This window comes from Melozone crissalis, unplaced genomic scaffold (genome assembly GCF_028551555.1).
Source record: "Melozone crissalis strain CALT ecotype California unplaced genomic scaffold, PUWL_Pcris_2 ptg000018l_1, whole genome shotgun sequence".
NCBI lineage: Eukaryota > Metazoa > Chordata > Aves > Passeriformes > Passerellidae > Melozone > Melozone crissalis.
In genome coordinates, this window is record NW_026535796.1 from 26,529,196 (window position 1) to 26,544,213 (window position 15,018).

Here is a 15,018-nt window from a genome sequence, read left to right on the forward strand (position 1 = left end):
TTCAAGTAATAAATATAAAATTCCTCTATAAGACATTATTTATATCTTAAAGAAAAAACACCCTTTGAGGAACAAAGGAAAATTATATTCTCATCTAACTCATAGCCTTCTAGTCCAAGATTGATAATTGTTTGCAAACCCTATATTTGATATCTAAATCATGTTCAGTGGCTTTCATTCGTGATTGTAGATTGATACAGTCCTCTCTGAAAAATATATTTATCTTTTGCAACACTCATCAAACACTAAATACCTAACTAGGTTGCAAGAAGAATCTTTAATTCCATCATTTTGTTCTGGTAATTGCTTTTGCTTCCTTATGTTTAACTAGAGTAAATGAACTATAATTTTAAATTTCTCTTGACACTTGCTATCTGACATTGTATAAAACATGAACAAGGTTGTGAATGCTGAAAAAGGTAACTGTCAGAAGAAGAGATTAAACTACATGAGTGTATTTTAAAAAGCTGATGCAAATTCAAAAAACAGTTGGAATTTTCTGCCTAAATCAGTTTCCCAAACCTGAGGTGTTATATATTGTATCTGGCTGCTTGAGGAATAACAAAAAATTATTTTCAAATAAATTGAAAACTTTAGCATGGCTTGGAAAAAAAATGCTTCCTCCATCTCTTGCTGTTAGCAGAGTCCCACAAAGAAATAGAAATTTTTCTTCAAAACAGGGGCAAGTGACTCCTGTCTCTGTAGGACACTGTTCCTTTTTAAAATGCCCACTGCTGACATAACATATACCCAAGGAAGTTAAGCATTCTCTTCTGACTGAGGCTTTTTAACCTTCAATTTCATGGGATTTATGTACTGCCCTCCCGAAATGTTGAGGGTCTGAGACAGGGAAGGCCTTCATTTGTGTTCTTAAAAGCAGCTGTACACACACAGGACATTATCACCTGCATAAACAGTTGCTAGAATTTATGCTCGCAGACCTCATTAAGCCAGGTGTTCTCACACACAAAGAGAACAAATCTGCAAGCATTACTCCAAAATCGAGAAGATGGAGGTTTGGCAGTAATAGTTTTAAATGCTGGCAATAGTCATACCACTGCACAGGGTAGTAAAGAATTCTCTTCAAACATCTCAATAATAGTAAAAATTTTGTCAATATTACTTTTGTCCTAAGCAACCCATGATTTTAAACAACTCTCTTTTTTTTTTATTAGCACTTTGCAAATCAATGAAAGAATAAATAATTAAAATAAATACTACCTAATCTTTCCAACTGCTTCTGTAAACAATCTTTTTAACAAGTTTAAATGTATTCTGCTTCCAACTGGGATGAAAATTTACTGCTTGGTTTTAAAACACAGTGCCTGGGGATTATATTCTCTTCTAAGACACAAATGCACAGCTCCCACCCTCTACCACGGAGCTAGCATACGGAGAACAGAATACACCCTAGAGGATCACAAGGATCATTCTCTGTCTTTGCTGGAGGGCTTCAATGAGAAATAAAATCCTTAAAATCAGTCTTAGCTGCATAGGTAAAAAAAAAAATAACATTTGGATATTTACAAATCCTCGAACAAAGTGATCTCATTTGACCAACAGTAGTGTAATTATGCTCCATACATACTTAGACAAGACAGTGGCATTTTCTGAAACTAAGTTATGGACTGCTATTATTAATATTGGCCTTCAGGCAACAAAGTTCTTACATTTAAATTTTTCTAGGTAAATATTCATTATGAATGTTTGGAATTGCTTTGTCCATACTGAAAAGACATTTTTAAATAAACAAATGGTATGTACATTATCTTTTTCCTGAGACCTTCAAATTCAACATCTCTTTTTGTGTCACCTGCACAGAACAACTGAGGGGCATGATTTTGATATTAAAAATATATGTTACTCATAGACTGAAGTATTCATATGATAATTAGAGTTCTATGCATGCTGCACAAGAGGAGGAGCAGAATCTTCCAAGTGTGAGAAGTGTATGTGTCTATGTGAATGAATGAGAGGGAGGATAGAAAAAATAATAAGTGATCTGCAAAAGTCAAGGAAGCCAAGAGATTTTTTACAAACATTACATGAATATTCAGCCTGCAGGCTCAGGATAAATATAGGAAGACTGTGTCTCTGAAAAGGAGAGCTAAATGGATAAATGTGTTGGGAAACTAAACATTGCAGCATCTAGAAATCAGCTCATTGAGTATTTTGAGTGGATTGGAACAGTTCTTAGTAAACCAATGGAAAGGCCCACTTAGTTCATAAATGTCAATTTGTATATGAAAAATGTAGATATTGAGCTGCTCAGATTATATTACAAATGTACTTTCCATCACATAAATTGTTACAGAAATCTTGAGGGGTTCTCCTTTTGCTTAGGTACTCAAGCACAATTCAAGTTTAGCTCTCAAGATCCTCAGATACTGGGCAGATCACCTTCCTTATGAAACACTCAGAACCACCATTCATGTTTAAGCCTTCCTGTTTAAGACCAAAACTCATATTTTCAAACCCACAGAAATATTTGTCCAGGTCAACGCTTCATCCTATGGTAGCTGCCTCCCCTTTTTGAGACATTGCTTACTTTTTTTGCACATTAGGCCATTTAGGAAGCATAACACCACCCTTTCCTTCAGGGAACAGCTCAGACACTGCACTGGAAATTGCAGAGACCTCTGTGTTTCACATTTCCTCTTTTCCTCTAATTTTCAGGGTGTTTTTCCATGTCATGCTTACTCCAGCATTCCAGAAGCACATCTCATGACCTGGAGTACACCTAACTGAGGCAGACAGCAGACACAGGTGGATTGTGCAGCAGTCCCACATCTCTGCTTCTAGATCTTGTAAATCTTCTGGGAGCATCTTCAGTAACCAGTAAATGATGCCTGTGAGTCCTTTGAAGAAACTAGGGATGCCTGTTGTCAGGAATGTGTAGCTGCTTTGGGGTGATCACCTCAAAGCTCCATCAGCATCTGTCAGCTGTTCTTGAAAGGCTGCTTGAGCTTTTTCTTATGATGAGGCACCTGCTGGGTGCTCACACAGGAGAGGCCTCAACTCAGACCTCCAAGGGATGCGGATTTCCAGATATGGGAAAGGAGAGGGAGAGGTTACGTCCTTGTCTGCAGGAGGTGCACATTGGTGGTGGGTTTATATGCAAGTAGGAAGAGATGGGACAACCTGCAAAAGTGGGGGGAAAGCATGTTTGCTGATAGACTGAGAGACCTGCACGATTTAACAAGCAACCCCTGGAAAAAACAAAATGCAGAGCGATATCATACAAGAGGAAGAGCCTCTTATAAGATAGGAGGACAGAAATGCATAGACCCTGAGAACACAGGGATAGTGTAAGGAAAGTGAAAGCCCATTTGGAGTTGAATCTTGTGTGAAGGGCAGCAAGAAAGGTTTGTTGAGGTTCCAGAGCAGCAAGATTAAGTCTAAGGTAAAATATGGGCTTGCTGTTCAATGGGATAGGGGACTGACAACAAAGGACATGGCAGGGGTACTTAATGCTTTCTCAGGTCTTCTCCTTACTGGGAATCACATGTCATAGAATTCTGGCTAAATGAGGACTTCTTCTTTGTAAAGGAGAATCAGGCTGGGAACGTTTCAAGAAGCTGGATATTCAAGTCTATGGATCCTGATGGGTTGCACACAAGAGTGCTAAGGGAGCTGACTGATGTAAATGCAAGGAAATTCCTGATTATCTTTGAAAGGTTATGGGAAACTGGTGGAGGTTTCTGAATATGGGAAGGGAGTAAATGCCACTCTTATCTTCCTGAAAACTCAGAGGTGACTACAGGCTGATCAGGCTTGCTTCAGTCCATGGGAAGACCATGGAACAAATCACATGGAAGCTGTTGTCACACTTATTAAAGACAAAGATAACTGTGAGTAGTCAGTATGAGTTTATGAAGGGGAATGGATGCTTGACCACCCTATAGCCTTATACAATGAGATGGTTTGCTCAACGAATGAGCAGAGAGTGGTAAATATTGTTTATCTCAGCTCTTGTGCAGCTTTAGACACTGTTTCCCACAACATCCTCACAAGTGGTCAGTGAGATGGATCAAAAGCTGGCTTATTGCTGACCTTGAAGAGGTGTGATCAGCATTCCAAAGGTCCGCAGGAGGACAGTCACTAGGGACATGCTCAAGGGTCAGTACTGGGACCAATAATCTTTAATACCTTCATTAATTGCCTACACTTGGGCAGAGGTGCTCAAACCTCAAGCAAGTTTTCAGGTGGAAAGTGATGTGCTGCTCTTCAGGGAGCCCCAAGGGACTAGAGAAATGGGCTGGCAGGAACCTTGTGAAGTTCAGCAATGGGAGTGCAAATTTCTGCTCCTTAGAAATAACCCCATGCACCAGTACAGGAAGGGGGACAATTGGCTAGAAAGAAGTTTTGCAGAAAGTGCTCTGGGGGCCCTTGTGAACACCAAGCTGTCCATGAGCCAGAAATATATTTTTGTGACAAGGAAGGTCACCAGTGTGCTGGGCTGCATTGAGAAAAGTGCTTTGTCATCATGTTGATGGAGATGATCCTCACCTTTTGTTTGTCATTGGTGAGAAACCTGCAGTGCTGTGCCTGCTTCTGGCTCTCCAGTACAAAATAGACATGAACATACTGGTGCAAGTCTAGTGAAGTCACAAGGATATTAAGGGCATCAAATAAGCAACAGGTGAGCTGAAACTGTTTATCCTGGAGAAGAAAAATTCAGGGCTTTGTGGAATAGGCAGATCTTATCAATGTGTACAATTGTTTGATGAGGGGGAATAAAGAACATGGAGCCATGCTCTTCTCAGTGATATCCAGTGAAAGAAAAAGAGACAATGGGCACAAACTGAAAAACAGGATAATCTATTTAAACACTTTTACTGTGAGGATGACCAAATATTGAACAGATTGCCTGGAGAACCCATGAACCTCCGTCCTTGAAGGTGTTCAAGCTCAATTTCACAAAGCCTTGAGCAACCTGCTTTAGTTGAGCCAGTTTTCACCAGAGGGCTAGACCACATGATTTCCAGACTTCAGCCATTCTGACATCCTGGTTGGATGCACCTTCCACTTCCTTTGAAGCGAGCTGACCTTTTTTCCAGTGGCAGTTTTTGTCCTGCAGTGGGGTCACAGCTGGGAAAGCCATCATGTCTTTCACTAACCCTTTCCAGCTTAGTGTTGGTTGTAGGGTCAGGCTTGCGGGGCACTGTAGCTTCAGAAGGTTATCTACATCTTACTAAATGAAAGAAATCCTCAGAAGAGAAACAGCTGTCTTAAGATATCTTTTTTGTCCCTGATTTTAATTCTCACAGTTTTTATAAATGGAGAAAATATACCTTAACATTCTTATACTTTTTATAAATTTCCAGCAGATGGTGAGAGTGGGTGTGTGTTTGATAAAAACTACATAATCTATTTGAGAACAGTGCTAAAAGAATAGTGTTGCAAACACCTAAAAAGCCTTGGGTTAAGTAATCTAACTCTTAAAATGATCATATGGGTGTTTTATTGGTTGAGGAGTTGTATGTTAAGCTAGAAAAGTGACACTATCATCATTAAATTATTTTATCTAATGTAACAAGCACTACCATTTTGAATGGTATTTGAATATTCCATGAAGCCCTATGTTATTGAAGTAGATATACTATTTATCATCTGAACATTAATAATTTCAATAAGAAAACATTATCTTTTGTCTTATTACCAGTAATTTGGGCAAATGGTCTGATTGGAACTAAAGATGCAGCTTTAATATCAGCTTTAGAGCTGGGAATTATTTTTCCTTTCCTATACCAGTTACCAACCTAAAAAATAGCTCTATTTGCACAAAGGCTAGAAAACATTTTTTCCCCCTGATATTACATTTATTATCAGGTTGTTAATGAATTTGACTTCAATTTAATATTGACTTTTGTAGATGTGGGGATCTTCTTTCCTTGCTTGCTTTAATCCAACAAGCAGTACAAAATTGGCAATGCATGTTTGAATTAACCACTCCATCCATTAGAGTTCAGAACTTGAGGTGATTAGAGATAACTGAAGTCTGCTATGCATTGTGTGTTGTGGGGTCCATAAAACTGTTCTCTGCCATCTCCATATCTGAGCTGAGATTTGCCTCCAATCACATGCACATGGAACAGATTATTCAAAAGGTCCACAATTCTTATGCACTGTCAGTGCTTCCAAGCTTTTCAGTTGCAGAAATAATATGAATCCTGTGCCTTCATTCACTTCCTCGCATACATGTGCCAGCAATCAGGTATGGAAGTGACTAGCAGTAAAGTAAAAGTGCTGAAGAGGTAAGTTCAACACCAAGTACAAGAGGCAGCACGTGGAATATGTGTAATAATCTATTTTGTAGTGCTCGTCAGAAAATAGGGTGTTTTGTTGAATTATCCAATATTTTCCTATTCTATCAAACTCATAATACAAAATCTACCATTAGGATTCATACAAAGTTCTTTTTCAACAAATATTCCTTATAATTTATAAAAAATTCATTCAGAAAAAAAAATGAGGGCAGAGGGATAAAAGCTTTTTTTTTTGCTTAATTGAAGGGATCAGATCCTCAGCTAGCCCACTAAGTCAATAAAGCTACTCTAATAAACAACAGCTGAAAATTTTGGCTTTTGCCTTAGTGATAGATCTTCCTATTCTGTAGTGAGGGATGTACTAAGAAAAGGCTTGGAAAAGGTTGGCTGAGTGATTCGACTAAAGAAATTGGAAGGCGACATGGGCAAAAAAAAAATCTTCAAAAATAAGAATAGCAAGCACACTGAGAAGGGCTTACACTGAACAAACCGAGCAGATGATCAGAAAGTGAAGAGTGGGCCTTGGCTAGATCCAAGGGAAGACTTACAGATGAGGAACTGAGGTATGCCCAAAATACAAGCTACAGCAAGTGGCTCTGTAAAGCGAACTGGCATGATAAGAGTATAAAATTTTTTTATAGAGTAAAATCACCTTCTGATTTCAGCTTCTGAGCTTTTTCTTTTAAAATGTTTTGCTATGACATGCTTATTTGCTGACTGTTATAAATTTAAGGTTGTGTTTTTACTGTGTCCCTCCATCCATCAGTCAAGCAGTAGCAGTTGTGAGACAGAACCTGGAGGAGTGGAAAAAAAAAGCAGTTTCCTCTTAGACAGCAGAAGGGGCAGCAAGAGGGGCACAGAACAGATGAGAAAACAGCCAACTCATTTACAGATTTTCTCATTTGAGGTTCTTGATACAAAAACATTCCTGGTTCTGATGTGCAGACTGAGGCTTGTCTATATATTTATAAAATTAAGTGAAGTGCAAATCACACTAGAAGATTTATGCTAACGGTGTTTCTAAAACACACCAAAATGAGTAGAATGTATCACCAACTGCTTCTTGCAACTATACTTCTTCCACAGAAACATTTTTAATAGTTTAGCAATTAAAATAAAACAATACTTCAGCAGCTGAACCTAAGACTTCTGGATTTTGTATTGCACCTTGCCAGACTCCCTTCATGACCTTAGTTTAGTGTCTTCTTCCCCAGTTCTCACAGAGATGAGACAACTAATTCAAAAACAGTGTTGTTGAAAACTCCTGCTTAGCTTCTCTTTAACCCTCAAGATGCCTGCAGCACACAAGCATTCTAGCTTTGGAGGTTCTCTGGGTGCTTATGTGATTTTTTTGGTCTTTCCAAATTATTAGGACTGAGCAGCTTGCATTTGATCCCGGCTAAAATGTAGAAATTAGAGGGTCATCCACCTATGAATGGAAGGCTTCATCTGGTCCTGAGAGTGTATCTCAGGATATGTATGCAAACAGAGGAGCTAACCTCCTCAAATGCAGCTGCAGCTGCTATTTTAAAATACAGGGAGGATATGTCCCCTTCATATGATAGTCCACTGACGAGGGCTCTTGTCAGGATGCATGAAACACAGATTTAATTTCCGGCTCTTCCTGAGGGAATTCAGCCTTTCATTTCCCACCTCTCAAGAATCATTTAATCTCCTGGTTAGAGCTTATTTTGGGTGGGAACATTTTTCACCTCTTCTGCTGAAGCAGTGCTGCCATAGAGAAAAAAATTCCAGAGCCACTGTCTATGGAAGAAAAGAAGGGTGCCTCACTGCCTCCCACGTGTGCTTTAGGGAATCCCATGTGTGATCCTGGAGCATACTGTGGGAAGCAAATCTCTCAGCATTAGGCATTGGGGGTGTGTGTGTGTGTGAGTGTGTGTGTGTGTGTGTGGACACATGGCAATTTTAGCAAAGTCCCATATTGAACCTGCTTTAATTGTACCTTACCTAAAAGAGTTGCAAAGATAAATAAACTGAGAGTTCATATACTGATGTAGTGAATGCAGAGCAAGTATTTTGAACAGAATGTGCACGTATGGGTTTGAATTTTATGATTCATGCCACAAAATTATGAATATGCATGGAAAAGTAAGTTACTGTTCATAGGACTTGCAATACCAATGAAAAGATACATTCATTAATAAAACATTGGGGGGATGGGGAATCAAGTAGATTTGACATTTTTGAGAGAAAATGGAAAGTTATTATATTTTCATTTAATCAGAACACTTTATAAAAGAAGAATTTGGATTAGGTATTGACAGAGTGTCACCTGATAAAAATGTGTGGTGAAGTTTGAGCAGCAGATGTCTCACCCAGGGACGCTTCCCTGAGGAAACAGCAGGAACCTCCTGTACACTCACTTTGCCTGGCATTCATCTCCCTACCAGCTGCCAATTTTAAACTATAGCAAGTCTCTCAGTTTATAGTCCTTTCAAGCTAAAATCTGTTACATTTGGGGAAAAATAGCAATACTTATGTAAATCAATAATTGCATTGTATGTAATACAGTAAATCTATAACATGCCTAGAGTGACACTAACAACACCATGCACGGGTGTGTTATCAAGGAACATGTACAAAGTGATTCATATGCATTATATTCTGAATGTGTCTTGTTCAAGCACTCATTTTGTTTGGCACAAACAGCCCTCTTTTTGCAACCCAGGAATAAATATCGCTTTGTTTCATCACTTTTTTTCTTCAATGAAACTATTTGCTAGGGCTAAATCCTTGCCTCCATTCACATCATAGTTCTGCCTTCTGCTTAAGCACTCTACACAATTATGATTACTGATGTCTGCTATCTTTCATTTTGAACTGCAGAGCACTGGTTAAGCAGCCATGTAGAAGCTGGTGGAAATCTGGTTTCTTCATATTAATGAGAGTTGCAAAATTAGAGACTGATTTGAGATAATAATAGAAAAGAAAATACTCTGAAAGTACTGTGTCCGTGTAAGTTACTGTGAAAAGAGACTTAAATTAACTATTCTTTCATTCTACATGCTAATCTCCTGTTTTCTTGCCTCATTACGCTGGGTTTTGGTCCTACGTGTCACAAAATGTCCCAGTGCTGAATACAGACACAATTTTTACAGCTTACTTTGATGTTTCTCCTGAAAATATTCTTGTATTACTTTTATGTGAAATCACACAAAAGATGGCAGTTTGATCATCCAAGGGAACTGAGAGGGCTGAGGGCCAAGACAGGTGCAGGCAGAGTCAATTGTTACAGCTGCTCTGTGATGTATACTCAAGCACTTTCCACTGTCAAACCAAAACAGGATTTCCAAATATGTTTTCACAGGCATGTTTGAGATTTTAGCTCTGAGTAATAAGTCTGACCTGGAGCAGATTGAAACTAGAGCAGTGACAAAATGCAAGTTCTACCTTTACATATGAGAATGACCATTCCTTTGGGTAAAAATTAGTAATGTATGCATTTGGTATCATTTTACAAAAGTGAAAGGAAATGCTGATAATAAAAGAGTGATTTGACCATATAATTTCTGAAGAAATCAAAACCCAAATGTCACTTTCATATGACTTTTCACTGACAAAGATAATGGGATGTCCATTATGTCCATTTGGTTCCATTTGTAGTTTATCTCCCGTAACAAAAATTTAGATCCTGGGCTCTGATTTCTGTTTCCCAATTTCTGCATGACTCACTTTTGTTTTTCATTTTATTTAAAATATTGGAAATACCCCTATCACTGTTAGAACTGTGGGGAACCTCATCTCTCAACCACTCAGAACTTTCAGTTCTCCAGCTTTTAATCCTGTAAATATCACTACAGTTTCTTTTGTTAAATGTTGGGTTAGATCTTCTCTAAATTTAGCCTCATGGCTTTCCATCTGAAGCAGACACTTCTACTTATGGCAAAATTCACATAATCTCATCTTCTTTCCATATGCACTAGCAGCCATGTATGGTCTTATTGGACCATTTTTATTTGTAGTCATGTCCTCTGCCTTTAGTACCTGTTTTCCAAATATTACAATTATACTTTATAAATTGTATACTTTATAAATTGTATACTTTATAAATTTATTATACTAATAAATTTACAATTATACTTGCTGTTATCATAATTTTTGTTTTCAGTTAAGGAAATAATTTTTTTATGCTAAGAATCAAGTGGCATATTCATGGCAAAACTTAAAACCAACCTTTATGAGAGAAGTGTGTTTGTAAGAAAATGCAAGAAAGGCATCAGCAACTTTTAAAAATATTGATTATGGGTAACATTTTAAAGACATTTCTTACTCTTCATTTCTAGTGATGCAAAATCTTGGATTGCTGCCTAGGAAATTTTTACCTTCCAACCAATGACTGAAAGTGAGAATACTCTTTTGCTACAGACAGGGCAATTTCTTGTCCAGCAGACCCATTCAGATGAAAGGCTGTGGTGAATGTGACTTCCTTGACTTGACTGTAGTGCTAATATTTTCTTCCTGCAAGGCATTTCACATCTATATTATTTCATTTATTTCCTGGACCCCTGCCCTTCACTACTTGCAAAAAATCAGTGCTGAAATATGTCTCCTGTTGTGCTGGATGTATTTGAGAGGTAATGTTGAAGTATGTTTGGTCACATTTTGATAATACAGGTGTCTCTGATTCCTGCCATGCTGCTTTAAGTATGGATTTTGTTGCAGTTATGGTATAGCTATGATTTATGATCTCTTAGTGATAGATACAGTGTTCATGTTATCTTTGTTAAATCTAACTTTGCTTAGCTCTAACCAAAGGATTTTGCTCATTAGCATGGTTTATCTTGCCTTACTGGAAAATTTCTTTCCTCTCAGAAGTATGAAAGGAATATTTTCCTTCTCAAGGGCCATGACATGTAGTTTTCTATTAGAACTCACCTTGTTTCATCCTCAGGACATGAAATTATTTAGAATAGAGCTATTGAATGTCTGGTATTCACTTTCTATTCCTATATTTCACCCAGTGAAACATTTTAGCTAGAAAAATTACAAAGTTATCTATTTGACTAGAATTTCTGGGCAAAGGATAATTCCAGTGGGTGTGGCTGTGTCCCAGAGAAAAATGGCCACATGTGATGGTTTGGGTAGGCTGTACTCACTGTACAACGTTGTAGGAAATTCTACATTGACAAGATGATTGCTTTGCCATTGCCATCCCTTTGGCACCACCAGCCATTTGTGCACCACTTCCACATCCAAAATGCAGCAAGATGCAGCCCCATTGCACAGCAGCTGTGTATCATAGAAACATATATTTCTGGCAGAAAAGTTTATAAAAAATTATAGGAGTTTGGACATATTTTGCAAGAGATTTAGATATGCACATTTTCTTTTCACTTAGATATTATACTCTTACTACTTTCTGATTTTCTGACCAAGGGAGAAAAGCTGAATTAGTGGAATGACTAAGACAATGACTGTGGTATAATTCACACACGAGTTAAGTATATGAGTTATAATTTGGCTTCTTTTTAAATTAAGTTAAACTCATGCCTTTCCATAGCTCTTTGGAGCCTTAATGTAAATATAGTTTATTTAATTTGTCCACATAACTTGTATACATACTGGGACATTATAAAGGAATGTGGAATCTGCGAACCCACTCTTTCTGTTGAGACAGGACTATAAATGTTCTACAAAGGCTTTTTCTCCTGCCTGAATCCCTTAAAGTGAATTAAAGGCTGAATGACATCCTTCCCACCCCCGCCCTGCTTTGGAGCAAGAATGGGAAAATGTCCTGGTTTGCAGTTTCCTATCACTTTTTCTCTAATTACTTGTTTCACACATGAAAATATGTTTGCTGCTTTTATTTGCCCTGGGGGCTGCCTTTTAATGCATTTATCTATTGAGATTATTTATTTTTACACATCACTACAGAAGAGTCACTTTGAGTGCCATATTTTCTAATATCAAAAATTTGTATGCTTTGAGAATCCAATATCCTCACATCAACAAGTAATTTATTTCAGTAGGGGCAGAGCAACAGAATGTATCTCATTTTCTGTGTTTGCATTTTGATATACTGATATGTATTAAAAGTACATGGTAGCTCTGAGCATGAGTGGATGACTTACATACGTCTATTTATATTCCATTACTGACCAAAGAATAGAAGGCAAACTTCAGAAAATTAGATGTAACCTATTAAATACGATTATCATGAGCTTTTTTTCTAGTGAGGGTTAAAAATCATTTTACTTGAAGCTTTTTTCCATTGTCTGTACTTTATTCCTCAGGATATAAATCTATTTTGTAATTACTCCCTTCTTATCTCAGAAACTTTGCCTGACACACCATTCCATATGTTTATGATTCTCTGAATGAAAAAGTGTTCCCTGACAACCATTCAGATTTTTTTCCTTTAATTTCCATTTATGCCTTATTGTCTTATAATGTTCGGCTGAAAATATATGTTGCAATATTGTGTGACATTATCTGTATTACTTAAGATTTTATATAACCATACATCAATGAAACATCAGATAAATCTCATGCTTCTCCTTTTTTTCCTACATCTTCCCTTCTGGAGCTGTATAGGAAGTAGATCCAATTAAGTTTCTATGACAAGTTGACTTCAAGCATTTCTTCCAAACCTAGGACAGAACACACCTGCAATTTTGCTTGAGTCACTTTGAAAAGTGAACTGCATATATATATATATATATATATATATATGGTTTACTAATACATATGTGCTTAATATTTATATATATATGGTTTACTAATACATATGTGCTTATATAGTTTCCTAAGTCTTCTCTGCACTTAGAAAAAAATTAGAACATTTGTTAAATGTTTACACTCAGAACTATGCAGAAATGTTTACAGAACTTCATAGATTTACTAGCATTTATAAATTAAGGGAATAATCCAGCAGCACGCTGAATAAGAGCTTCAGGACTAGAACACTATATAATATTACCTGACTAATTTGCTGGACTTCCTAATAAATAACCAAGTAACACAAGAAAGGTATTGAGATGATTTGTAATCCTGCAGTAATGGCTTCTAAATAGTTAAGATTAGACTGAGAGATGAGAACCTTTTTCCCCTATATGCCATATACCAGCAGGGGACAAAATCAATCTTGTGAAGGCTCTGATTACTTGTGCTGCAAGTTTCTTGTCAGCAGATTCAAAATGTGCAGTGGAATGAATCTTCTGCAAGGTAGAGCTGCTGTCTATCAGCCGGGCATCTTCCCTCCCCTCTCCCCCTCCACCTTAACTTCCCATGGAATATCTGGTTGTGATAAATTAGAAGAAGAGAAAATACAAGACGCTTCAGTGCAACCATTTTAATCCTCCACTGTCAATGCAGAAGAAAGGTGACACCAATTTTAGTATCTTCCAGATGAAAAATGTACCCTTGAACTGAGAATTTGAGGAAGTTAAGGAACAAATGAAGGAATCACTTGTTTAAAATATAATGCTACTTGAGTGTATACAAAAATGTTGTTTTCAAAGTTCAGGATTTAAATCCATTAGGGACTGTGATTTAATGTGAAAAAGATACATAAATAAAATTCAAGCTAAAACAACACTCTTATTAGAAAGGGTAAAGAAAAAACACTACGGTTATTGCAAGCATTTTGGGAGGTTGAAATTCCAAATCCGAATAATTATCTGAACAAAATGTCAGAGTCAGATTTTATCATTTTAGTAGTCCAAACCAAATCCATATATGGTCCTTGGCAAATTTTGAGGATGTTGTAGTAAAGATTTTGGGGGATTACACTTGAATTTTTATCAAGAAGAGATTTAAGAAAACTATTTGTATTTTTTCAATGAAATTAAAGTTATTTACAGCAAACTAAGAAAGAAATTTGGTGTTTTGAAAAGACAAATCTGGCATGTGTTTTAACCATGTTTTCTCTCAGTGCTATAGAAGAGGAATTTGTGTTGTCTTGCTGCTCTGGTGAAGAGAAGTGTCAGTTTTTCTGCTTAGAGCTCTAATAGCAAGGTTCAATTTAGAACACATGGAATTATTGCTTCCTTCTCCCCATCTTCAGTGCTCTTCAGTAGCCTTGGAAAGGAGCTCTAGATTCCAAATACATATTTCCAGACTAATGCATCCTGGAGAACTTGAAGAAAAGAGTGGAAAATTGTGAGCTAAACATTCTTAAAATTCTACCACAAAACCAACACCTAGCATCTTGCACAGTATCTGAGAATATGATTTTATCCAGTCTTCCAACAACCACAATTAGTCAGACAGTTGGTGAAGAGGTATCATCTTCCTATCCTGCAGATGGAAAACTGCATAGAGGAAATGGCCCAGCAAGGGCCATTTGATGTTCTTGTTTTCTGCTTCCAAATTCTAACCATCCATCATCCATTTTGTTCTCCCAAGATTCTTGCCTCTGGTGTTATTCAAGTTTTTCTGCTAAAATTGATAATTTTATAGCCAATGGCCTGAACTTCTCTTTGAAGGCAATAATGTTCCATTTTAGCAGGCATATGTCTGCAAATTGTGTTGTTAGATCAGCTGATATTTGGTTTTGCTTGCTAATCAAGTTCCCAGAGACCTAAAATACTCCCAGCACTGAGTGCTCCCACTGCCCCTCACAATGGCAGAGGTATGCTGGGGCCAGCAGAAGTTAAGGATCTTCAGGGAGCTACATTTGCAAATCCTTTCCTGAAAGAAACCTCACAGAAGGGGAAACAGCCCAATGCAGTCTTCAGAGGGTTTTGGATTGGCTATTTCATCAATCCTCCAGATACTGGTTGAGTGC